We start from the raw sequence: 12,745 nt of genomic DNA, 5'->3' as shown, positions 1-12,745 counted from the left end.
CTTACCTGGTCCCAGTACTCTAGTTTGGTGGCATGTATTATGTGCCGGTGGACTGGCAGAGGCGCGGTAGCTGGCTGGAGAGTCCTGAAGCGCTTGGTGCATGTTTGGTGGTGTGGTTGCGCACCTTGGGCAAACTGAAGAGCGTCCCAGGGGAGGAGCGGGTGCTTCTGGAAGCTATCGGTGAGGAAGTCTGAATTCGAGGCTTGGAACACATGTGCCGGATGTGTAGGTGCGGTGTAATGACGTCATGGGAGGCGCATAAAAGGAGCGCGTAACCCGAATGTGGCTGCCGGCGGGTTGAATGGGAATTAAAGCACTGCATGTGAAAAGGCTCCTGGCAGGTCTTTTGCAGCCATACAACCTGGATTAGGAGCGTTGAGAACCTCTGGCAAGCCACAATGGAGGAAGACTAGAAGGATATGCCTGATGATCCTCCCTCCACTCCAGCTCTGGTACCTGAAACAGGGGGTGAGCGGCCTTGGCCATTTGTTCTTTCATAAAGCCTGTGTTAATGGTATATATAAGTATGTATATGTTACAGGGAAAGCCTAAAAAAAGCATTAACTAAGAGGAAGAATAAGGAGTGTGCACTATGCAGATGCCCTTTATCTTCTGAATATGTGAAGAAGCTGTCAGACCTGCATTGACAAGACGGTAGCAGAAGAATCGCCTTCTTTCTATAAGAACCTTCAGTCTTTGGTTAGGTCTGAGGTCAGCTGTTCCATGGCCAGAAATACAGGGGTACAGAAGGAACAGAAATATAGGCGGGTTCAGCCGGTAGACTCCTCGGACTCAGAACAGGAGCAGGATTTTCCTTCCTTTGAGAACCAATGTTCTGACGTCTTGTCTTATTCTTGAGGAGAAGGAAGTAGGGAGTCCCTTTTTTCCAGTAGAAGATATTGACTGTTTATTCAAAGCAGTAAAATCGACAATGGGTATTGAAGAATCTAAGAGAAGAGGCTGAAGAGGTTTTTTTCTTCAGTCAATCCTTGGGTGATAAGAAAAAGTCTAGCGACCAAAAATGACGCCAGGTTGCCTGTAGGAGGAAGACTAGCCAAAGAAGTTTCCAGCAGTTCATGGAGATTAGATACCATAGGTCAGGGTTTGAAGCTAGAGTTTAGCTCTCCTTCTCCGATAAGTGTTCTGATTCCAGTTCCAGGGGGACAAGAGGGAGAAGGTTTTTATTCACCTCTTTTTGGTGAAAAAAAACCTGATTATAGATTTAAAAAAGAAACTGTTTCTTGCTCTAAAAAAATAAAAATAATAATTCAGGATGGAGACAATACGTTCAGCTATAAATCTTCTCTTTCCAAATTGCTTCATGGCGGTACTGGACTTAAAAGATGCCTATTTTCATGTCCCTATTCATCAGGACTATCAAAAGTTTCTCTGGGTGGCAGTAGAACTAGAACGGGTAGTCAGACATCTGCAGTTTCAAGCCCTTCCCTTTTGGGCTTTCAATGGCACAGAAAGTATTCACAAAGGTGATCTCAGAAATGTGGGCTCATATCAGAGATACATTCTTTTTATCCCTTACCTGGACGACTTTTTGATAGTAGGAGAAACACTGGAATCCTGCAGGAATGCAGTACAGGAAGTGTCTCAGATCCTGGAGAAGATGAGTTGGATCCTGACCAGAGAGAAATCAAGACCAGAACCCTCACAGAACCAGCAATTTTTGGGGCTACTCCTGAATTCAGAAGTGCAGAAATGTGTTTTGACGGAAGAAAAAATTTAGAAAGTAAGAGGAAAAATACAGGACTTGATACAGAATTCAAGGATATCTTTGAGGAAAGGTATGTCGATTCTGGAGAGCCTGACCTCTTGTATTCCCGTCGGGTTTATGGGCCCAGTTCCATTCTAGGCTTCTGCAGTCGGACCTGTTAACAGATTGGGAAGGGGAGAAGACACCCTTAGATACAAGCTTTGTAATATCAGACCAGACCCTAGAGGATCTAGTGTGGTGGTTAATAAGAGACAACCTGATCCAGGGAGCGCCCTGGAGAAAGTGGCTTTTGTGCTTGACCACAGACGCAAGCCCTTGGGGTTGGGGGGCAACAAGACTAGTTTCCTACATAAACGGGGAGGTACCAGGAGCAGGAGTTTGATACTGATGGCGGGTGTTGCAGAAGATGAGAGATTGTGCAAGTGTGATTATGGTAGCCCCTTTTTGGCCCAGAAGTGAAAGACCTGTCTCAGGGACTGATTTTTCATCCACAAATAAAGGGGCTCCATCTAACTGCATGGAATTTGAAAGGTTCCTGCTAACCGAGAGGGTTTTCTTCAGACGTAGTCGATACCCTCTTAAAGTATAGAAAGATGGTTGCGATGTCCATTTATGCCAGGGTCTGGAAGAAATTCCTGAGTTTTGCTGATTTGGATTTCAGGAACATCCCCTCTCGGGCTCCGGTCGGCCAGATTCAGGAATTTCTTCAGAAAGGTTTAAAATTAAAATCATGACCCAGCAGGTTAAAGGTTTAGGTCTCGGCGCTTTCGGCTCTGTTTAACGAAAATCTGTCCTTTAGATCCATGGGTTTCTAGATTTTTTTTTATTTTTTTTTATTTTTTTTTAGATCTATTTCCAGATCCTCCCTGAACTTTTCTCCCACCAGGATAGCTCCTTGGTATTTAAATTTGGTGCTAAACGCTTTAACAAAAAAAAACTTTGAGCCTATTTCTATTAAAATTTTGTGTTTTTAAGCTATGTTTATTGGTAGCTTTAACCTCTGCCCATAGGATTAGTGAACTACAGGGTTTTTCTATCAACCCCCCTTATACTTCCATTTTAGAAGATAGGGTGATTATCCAACATGACCCAGCTTTCCTTCCTAAGGTAGCTTCCAGGTTTCAGAGATCTCAGGTAATTTTGCTTACAACCTTTTTATGAGTCACCATCTACAGAGGAGGAAGAGTCCTATCGTTGCCGTTAGGAGGTGTTTAATACAATACCTGTCCAGAACTAAAGACTGGAGGAAATCTTCCTCGATGTTTGTTTTTCAGGGGAAGAGGAAGGGCCATACAGCATCAAAAAAATACTTTGGCCAGATGGATTACATCTGCAATATCTTTGGCTTATTCATCGTCAGGGAAGTCTTCTCCAGAAGGCCTCAGGGCCCACTCTACTAGGGCTATTTCCACCTCTTGGTCTGAGAGGGCTTCTGTCTCTATTAAGGATATCTGTAAGGCGGCGGTCTGGTCCCCTCTGACTACATTTTTCAGATATTACCGTTTACTTTTAGACTCTGCTTCGGATTTAACCTTTGCTACTAAGGTGCTTTCGGCTGTCAACCCACCCTAAGTGTCTCCTTGGTTTTCACTCTCGTGGTGCTGTCGTGGGTGAGGGGAAAAATTAAGACTACTCTTACCGGTAATTGGATTTTCCTGAACTCACGACAGCACCCTTATTTCCCATCCCTGTTGTGTTGCTGGTTGGCGCTATCTTTTTTTCACAGGTGTTGCATAAAAAAATAATAATAATTACTCTGGACTGGAGATTTTGTTTCTAATAACTGTGGGCGGAGTTCCTCTCATCCTTGGAAAAACATACTGAATTGGGAGGAGAGCCTCCGCCTTTTTGTACTTCAGGTTTCCTGTCAGTGGGGGCGGAGCCTCGCTCTCTTTTCCACTCTTATTAAAAGCGGTGGACTTCTTGTCTGATTCCGCAGCAGAATCGGTCAGAATGGCAGCAAGAACCTTGGGACTAGCGGTAGTGGCCAGAAGAGCGCCTTGGTTAAAATCTTGGACGGGTGACATCAATTTCATGATGAAACAATGTAGTTTGCCCTTTCATGGGAATGTGATGTTTGGCCAGGATTTGGAAAGCATCTTAGAGAAGGCTTTGGACTCTAAAAAATAATTTCCTCAGGATACAAATAAAATAAAATTTCCCTTTTCAGAAGGTCAAAGAAAGTAGCTCCTTCCAGGCCAAAAGATCTACTAGAGAAGGACAGTGGTCCAGAGGAAAAAAATCTAAAGACTGGAAGCAGAGGCTTCTTGTTTAATTCCAAAAATGCTGAATCTTCCACACAATGATGCCAGGCTTCAGGTGGGAGGGAGATTGAAGTTTTTCACAAAAGAATGGTAAGAGATTACCATAAATCCTTGGGTTCTAAATTTTGTATCAAAAGGGTACGATAGTTCCTTTTCCTCTTCCTCCTCCCATGGATGTTTTCAGAGTAACCCCAATTCAAAGATTGGTGGTTTTCCCAAAAAATTGGAAGAAGGAATTCAGAATCTGGCTCAAAAAGCTATTGTCTCGGTTCTTCTTACAACAAAAAAAAAAGGGTTATTATTCAACAGTCTTTTTAGTGAAAAAAACATGGTGGATACAGTCTGATAATAAACTTGAAGAGCCTGAACAGATTCATAAAATACGACAAATTCAAAATGGAAACTATAAAATCCACCATAAATCTGTTTAAAAGAGATTTCTTGGCATCAATAGATTTTAAAAATTCGTATTGCCATATTCCGGTATGCGAAAAGGTCAAATTCCTCCGCATAGCAGTCTTTCTGGGAAAGGAACTACATCATTTCCCGTTTTAAGTTCTCCCCTTTTGGGATTACCTCTGCCCCGAGGGAGGGTGTTTACCAAAGTATTGCTAGAGGTAGTCTCTCATTTAAGTAGGAGGAACGTGTTAATAATTCCCTACTGTTAATCGTAGGATGCTCAAAAAGAGTCTTAGAAAACAATCTGTTCATAACCTGTCAGACGCTATATCAGACAGGATGGACAATAAACTGGAAAAAACAAACCCCTGTCCATTTCAGAGTTTAACATTTTTTAGATGGAGTCCGTCTAGACGCAACTGTCCAGAAGACCTTTCTTCCAACCTAGAAAGTGATTGGGATAAGCGAAAAAGTCTCAAGATTCCAAAGTCAGTCAGTATGCACAATCAGAGAGGCTATGAAGCTATTAGGCTCTTTAACCTCATGCATCCTAGCAGTAAGATAGGCCTAGTTCCACACTTGGATTGTCAAGCAATGGTTACTAGGGTGTTGGAACAGAAGTCAGGACTCGTTAGAGGAGACAATTCAAATTCCCTTACGAGTAAATCAGTCCTTATAGTGGTGGAAAAATCCAGACCATCTGATGAGGGGGTTTCTTGAAATCCTGAACAGCTGCAGGTTATTACCACAGACGTGAGCCTTTGGGGATGGGGAGCGCATTGCTCTCATCTCTTCCCAAGGACAATGGTCCGAGGATCAGAGGGAATTGTCTGCAGTCTGGGAAGCTATAAAGGCATTGTCCCATTACATAGAAGGCAAAGACATTCAACTAAGGACGGACAACACGACCGTTCTAAGCCATCAAGGGGGAACAAGAAGTGTAGGTTTAAGGCCCCTTTCACACGGGTGAGAATTCCGTGCGGGTGAAATGTGTGAGGTGAACACATTGCACCCGCACTGAATCCAGAGTCCTAGGAGTTGGACCTCCACTGATTACGACCTATCCTGAGCATAGGCCATCAGTATTGCAATCCTGGACAACCCTGTGCTGTGGTAGCCTTGCCTGTGGCTGTTCTGGTCGTCACATGATTGGGGCTAGCCCAATGAACAGGTCTAAAACTCATCATCCACTATAGGTAAACGTTGGCTGAAGTGGCAGATTTCCTCTGATCTCGCTGACTTTTCTAGCATTAGTTGCAGAAACAGGTAAGTAACAGGCAATCTGCTGAAATTTTAATCTGATTTTTCCATCTGCCTCCTGATGGGACTAACAGGAGGTTACCCCGCCTCTCAGGCACGGGGAACAACATGGAGAACAACAGTTTAAAGGCCCCCTCCCTTTTACCTGCTGCGATTGTTTCCTGTCCCTTGGGATGAAGTGGAGAATACTGGGCGCAGGAGTGCTCCTGCACAGGATTACTGCACAGCCTTCTGGTTTTGTTGTCCCTTGCTTGGTCAGGAGGGCTGCTGCAAAGAGTCGGGATGAGGACAGGTCTCCGTCTTCCTGAGTGCTTAGGCATAAGTGCTGTGGTACGGGCTACCCCGGGCTTCTGCTTAACTCCAGCGGGTGTTTACTGTGGAGGATCGCAATATGGTGGCTGCTGGATCCTTGGGCCGCGAGACTAGCTAAAGGTCACGTCAGGACATTGGGGGTGCGTCCGACGCAATGTCCATATGCTGGTCACGTGGACCCAGAAGATGGAGAAGAACGAAGTAGTTTTGGCTTTCACTCCACTACAGGCCTCTTCAGACTTCTCTAAAGCTCCTTAGGATGTCTGACAGCGATGTGGCATGGAAGCCTCCTCCTAAGGCCCTCAGCCCAGTAAGCCTCCTCCCAGATCCGATTACTGCGCATATTACACCTTTTGCTTTATTTGTATTATCTGTGGTGCGGCCGGCACTAATGTCTGAATTCAGAAAGTCAAATTTTCTAAAGAGCACAACTGGCTGACACTGCCCAAAACGTTCTCCCAAGACACAAAAAAACTCTGATGACTGGTTTTCCTCACTACAGATGTTGCTCTGCCTCCAAATCACAACTTATGTCATGAAGGAGAAAACAAATGTGGGCGGCACTCGCCAAAAAAGTAGCTGCTTTATTCAGACATCAAACATTATTGTTGCAGACATGGCGCAGACTTGGCATAGTGCAGGCAACAAGGATCGTGGCGACGGCTGTTTCGCACCTCAGCGCATTGCATGCTAGGATGTGGGAAGGCAGGATCCAGGGGGCCCAAGTAAATTCTTGTCCAGGGTTCAATCAATATTAAAGCAGGCCCTGATGCCCGTCTGGCTGAACGCCTGTGTGTCTATGCCCGTCTGGCTGGCTGGTTACCCCTTTGGGTTCATGCCTAAAAGATGGCTGCCTATGAGCCTGGGCCTTTCTGGCTGACTGCATTGAGCCTGTGGTATAAGAAGAAAAAACTTTCAGTCTTTGTGGCAGGGGACTATTTTCTTGGCCTCATGTACATATGGAGCCGATTGCTTCCTGTCCCTGGGAGGTCGGGTAACCTCCTGTTAGTGCAGTTGTGGAGGCTAATTAGAAAATCCAATTACCAGTAAGTGTAATTATATATTTTTTTTTTCGGTTGTCAGAACATTAAAGGGAATTAATATAATTAATGCTGAGGTGCTGTTGTGCACTCGGACATCGTTTAGGCATATAAGCGCACCTTTGGTATCTTTGTGCTATATGTAAATGAGGCACAAACTGCCCTTGAGGTAATTAAAATCTTTCAAAGAGCCCAAGCCTGTACCTTCTTCTCCCAGTACCTCGTCTGTGCCCTCCTAAACTGAGGGAGATCACTGCTGCCCTCCCCGCCTGCCTAAGACGTTACCTCTCCATTGTGTCCACTGCCTGGTCCTGCACACCACAGTACAAGCCTCGCTGTATGTACTGCACATGCACAGTGCTGCTGATTTTGTCAGCCATCTTGGTGGTCCTGCAGAGAAGTCGGGGGCATGGTGCATGCGCAGTACATACAGTGAGGCAAGTGCATTCACTTCATATTGTGGCGTTCGTGCCCAGGCAGGACACATTGGACACATTGGAGAGAAGTTCTCAGCTGCAGAAATGGACATAAATCGTAAAACAAAAGGAAAGGGAGTTCTGGGATAGCAGTTAAAAGTCCTGTGCTAAAGTCCAAACTGCTAGGTGCCCAAAGATCAGATGGTAATGCTTGTCAAACGTATTCAGAGCTGCATCACAAATATGTACCATCTACACATCAGCAAATTTTGACTGGGATACCACAGAAGTCCTACCTGAGTGAGATCACAAGGAGGGGGTAAATCCTGTAAGGAAGATCAGTCAGCAACCACTGAAGAAATAAATTTGGTAGAGACTTTCAGACATCCAATATATGTAAACACTGCTGGTCTTTGTTCGCTGGGTTTGGTCCAAAAATTTGTAGACAAATCTTTTGGGTAGAAACATAGAAGAAAAGTTGGTAAAAAGTTCTTAGTGGAAACTGGTGAGAACTTCAAATAAGGCTCTTTAGTGGACAAGGCCTGCAGTTCGCAAATTCTCTAGGCAGGAGAAAAAAATCACCAGAATGTCCCTCACCAAAGGATTTTAGAACTAAATGATCCTCATTTGGACAAGGCCTTCTAACACAGCTCTGATATTGTTCAGTAGCTATCAAAGGATGCTTAGAAAACTTCTTCTGAAAAGACATTGCTGGCTGAGAACTGAACTTTTAGGGAATTCAGGCCCTTTTCGAATGTTAGAAATGGATGACTGGAGATTTTTATTACATCAGACAGAAAATGCTTTCTAGGTTAAGAAAATCTTATTAACTTCAACATCTAAGACTTTTCTTCAGGTCGAGGTGATAAGGCTCTAGGCTGTCAGCTTCAGTTTGTCAAGATGGAGATGATGGAACCTAATTTGGAGAAGGAAATCTGGATGTTCTCACAGTCTCAGATAGCCTCCTCCTGAAAGATCTAATTCTGAAAACCATATTTGAAACCAGAATGGTGATATTAGAATTGCTGACTCTACCTTTTCTGTTCTGCATGTAAATGCATCCACCACCAGGTGATCTTTTTTGTGAAGAGAATAAATGTACAACATTTTGAATTCTTCCCAGCGCCCAAGACATCCAGAGTTAGGCATACCCCACCTCTCCACTATAAGGTCAAAGTACTTCTGATTCAAATCCCAAACCAGGGGACTTAAAGTTTTTCTGCTTTGGTATCGGAGACTCCTTTTGCATGAATCGCAGCTATACTGGTTATAATATCATGCCTTGCCGGGCCATTAACTTATTACTCGGGGTTTCTCCCAATTAGTTCTTAGTATAGTGTAGGAGGTTGTAAGATCTTATCAACACATTCTTCCCACTGACCAGTCTCTGAAAAAGGAACAGTGCCAACCCTACATCCTTCAACTCTTGAAATTTGAGGATCTTAGAGTGTAACATTGCCATCGACCCTGAATCATAAGATTTTGCATTAGCACCCCCAACCTAAGGATAAGGCATCGATGGTTATAATTTGTTCCTTAGACTTTCCTTCAGATTAATGAACTTCAACCACCTATGAAGCTCAAATTAGTGTGGGGTCTCAAAAGTACCGGAGGGGTTAGACTCTTTGGGTGTCTGTCCTAACATGACAGCATGTCCGGTTTTTGTCCTCCCTGTTAGGGTCAAGACTTTTGTCCAGTCGAGTGCAAAATAATCTCTTCAGCTCGAAAGGCAAAGAGCAGAGGTTGTTGAATTTGGTTTCTCCTACCCAGGGCATCACCCAAACTGCTCTTCTTATTAGAAAAAGCTATAATCTTTGAGGACATACACAACGCATTTAGCAGAAAATCATATAAAAATGAGCAGATTCAAGGCTTGTAAGGGATTTCACCAATTATTCACCAGCACCATTCTGAATGTGTAATGACCCAGAGTGCCATGACCACTCCTTTTGCCCCCTCGCTACCACTTTCTACGAGCGAATCTATATCATCAAATGTATTTGATTCCATCTGTGTATTGTGCAAATTTATTCCTATGCAACTGTATGGTTTAAGTGTATTAACCTGGTCTTCCACTGGGTGGCAGATATGCTTGGCAGAGAGGAGGAGTTAGCTAGGTTAGTCTAGCCTTCCCCCTCCTGGGGAGAGGTTGTGTGAGGAGTTTGTCTAACTTAACCCCTGCCAGGTATAGGCAGCAGGCCTGGTCCTGTCTGGACAGGTTCTGTTATCCCTACGCCAGCCTTATCACTGGAGGTTGCGCAAACCCAAGCATAAGTGAGCTTGAGGTACTCCTAACCAAGACAAGAAGTTCCTAGAGTTTTCCACAGCAAGACTACTATGATTAACATAGCTGAGCTAAGAGAGCTACTACACAGCAGAGAGGAGTTTGTTTGTAGTAAGAATTCGCCTGCCAAGGTATACTGAAACCTGCTGGTAACCAAGATGAAGTCTGGAGACTGTTTGCATTATCGATAATTACAAGTAAAACCAACTGTTCAACGTTTACTCAAGTCTGGACTGAACTGTATTCTACCTCATCCAAGTTAACTACCCCTTTATGCACTGCTTTGGACCACCCACACCTGGGATCCAACCGTATCCAAAGGTAGGAGCACCGTGACAAAGTGCAACACATCTCCAGGGATATTGTGGCCTATTACCACCACTCTGGCCTTCATACATCTGGGTACCATAACATCACTACATAGGGAGCCTTGTGCTTCTCCTGCTTCACCGCAGCTGGCGTCACGACTACTTACTCTAACAGAGGGACATATAATCGTAAATACCTCTAGAGGGGTAAGGGATCCCCCAGGCACGGCCAGTGGGTTCATTGCAAATGTCCCTGCCCAGCTGACTAAGCCACAGTCTATTGATTCTAATTTAGACCCTGGAAAGGGTCTGACTTAAGAAAACAGCAGCAGGACGGTGGATTCTCTTTATCATAGTGTATGCTGTTCTGTCCATGGAGTCATTCAGTAAGGAGGTATCATCTGCATGGATGAAAGATCACTTGTACAACTTAGCCATGACTACATTGACAATATCTGGTCAAGTTTATTAACTCGAATCTGGATCCCAGGTCAATTTTTTTTTTATTTCTATTTTTTATCCAATCTCTGTCAAAAATGGCAGCGAGGACAGAATGGCTGGGCAAGACTTGGTCCCTGTCCCTTAGAGCAGGCATGCTCAACCTGCGGCCCTCCAGCTGTTGAAAAACTACAACTCCCATCATTCCCTGACAGCCTACAGCTATCATCCTATGGAAGGGCATTGTGGGAGTTGTGGTTTCACAACAGCTGGAGGGCCGCAGGTTGAGCATCCCTGGTCTATAGGGTCTCCTACTAGCTCTGATGTTTGAAGTCACTTTATCCGATTGGAAGATTTGAATTATTTGGGTTTTCATCCAATCCCCCAAAAAATCCCTGGTTTCTCCTAGTAATGAATTTTCATTGTGGAGTGAAGAACAGGCCTTGTGGTCATCACCGGGCAATCTTCTGGTAAGAGCTGCGGAGAACCATGGCATAATCTATGACTAAGAAAACAACTGTCTAAAGTGTCTGTAGGGGGATCCTGCAGCGGAAATAGGGTAGGCTCATCTTCGTTCTTCAAGTGCCCTGTAGAGCTCCCAACTTCATCTCTAGCTTCTAGTGACGCTAAGGCAGCAGACGGAGTGCATTGTGCCTCCTCCCTGCACCCTTAACGACCCTATTCACATGCATGGGATGGTGGTTTCCGCTTCAGGAGACACTATACCGCTAGTGTACCAATATACCCCAGCACAGTTTACTGGTAAAGTGGATAACCTCATGACAATGGCGTCGGTCAAGGGGGCGGTATATGTTAGCCAGCAAGTTTGTTGGAAGCATGAAAAATGGGCAATTCTAAGGATCTGAGCGACAAGGACCAAAATGTCTAGACAGATGGGTCAGAGCATCTCCAGAAAGGCCTGTCTTGTGGGGTGTTCCCAGTATGTATTGGATAGTACCTACCAAAAGTTATCCAAGAAAGGAGAACTGGTTAACTTGACGGGGTTATGGGCGCTCAAGGCTCACTGATGTGGGGTGTGAAGGCCAGCCCTTTGGATGAGTCCAAAGTAATGACAACGTTAGGCCTGGTGATGATTGAAAGGTGTCAGGACATTGCAGCTCGCTATGGGTGGGGCAGTGTATCCACCGACCAGTCAGAGCCCATGATGACTCCTGTCTATTGCGGAAAGTACCAGGTGCTCTATGGGAAGATGGTGGCCTTGTCTGATCAATCATGTTGCATCATCTGGATGGCCTTGTGTGTGCGCGTCACTTACCTTGGGAAGAGATGGAACCAGGTGCACTATGGGCAGAAGGCAGCCTGGTCTGAGGAATCAAGTTACATCATGTGGACGGCCAGGGGTGTGTGAGTCGCTTACCTTGGGAAGAGATGGCACTGGGTGCACTATGGGAAGAAGGCGGCCTAGTCTGAGGAATCACGTTACATCATGTGGACGCGGGAGCGCGTGCGTCACTTACCTGGAGAAGAGATGGAGCCAGGTGCACTACGGGAAGAAACCGGCCTTGTCAGAGGAATCATGTTACATCATCTGGATGGCCTTGTGTGTGTGCGTCACTTACCTTGGGAAGAGATGGAACCAGGTGCACTATGGGCAGAAGGCAGCCTGGTCTGAGGAATCAAGTTACATCATGTGGACGGCCAGGTGCGTGTGCGTCACTTACCTGGAGAAGAGATGGCACCGGGTGCACTATGGGCAGAAGGCAGCCTGGTCTGAGGAATCATGTTACATCATCTGGATGGCCGGGTGTGTGTGCGTCACCTACCTGAGGAAGACATGGCACCAGGTGCACTATGGGAAGAAGGCAGCCTGGTCTGAGGAATCACGTTACATCATGTGGATGGCCGGGTGCGTGTGCGTCACTTACCTGGGGAAGAGATGGCACCAGGTGCACTATGGGAAGAAGGCGGCCTAGTCTGAGGAATCACGTTACATCATGTGGACGCGGGAGCGCGTGCGTCACTTACCTGGAGAAGAGATGGCGCCAGGTGCACTACGGGAAGAAACCGAGCCTTGTCAGAGGAATCATGTTACATCTTGTGGATGGCCGGGTGTGTGTGAGTTATTTACCTGGATAAGAGATGGCACCAGGTGCACTATGGGAGGATGTGGACGGCCAGGTTTGGGTGAGTCACTTACCTGGGGATCAGATGGCACCATTTGATGTGAAGCGGTTTGATGTCCGCCTGGCGATGAGGAGCTAAACGGATCCGTCCTGTCAATGGGGACCGATACGTTTTCACTGACACAATATGGTGCAATTGAAAACGGATCCGCCT

The sequence above is a fragment of the Bufo gargarizans genome, chromosome 5, assembly GCF_014858855.1.
Source record: "Bufo gargarizans isolate SCDJY-AF-19 chromosome 5, ASM1485885v1, whole genome shotgun sequence".
NCBI lineage: Eukaryota > Metazoa > Chordata > Amphibia > Anura > Bufonidae > Bufo > Bufo gargarizans.
This window is presented reverse-complemented; position numbering follows the sequence as displayed.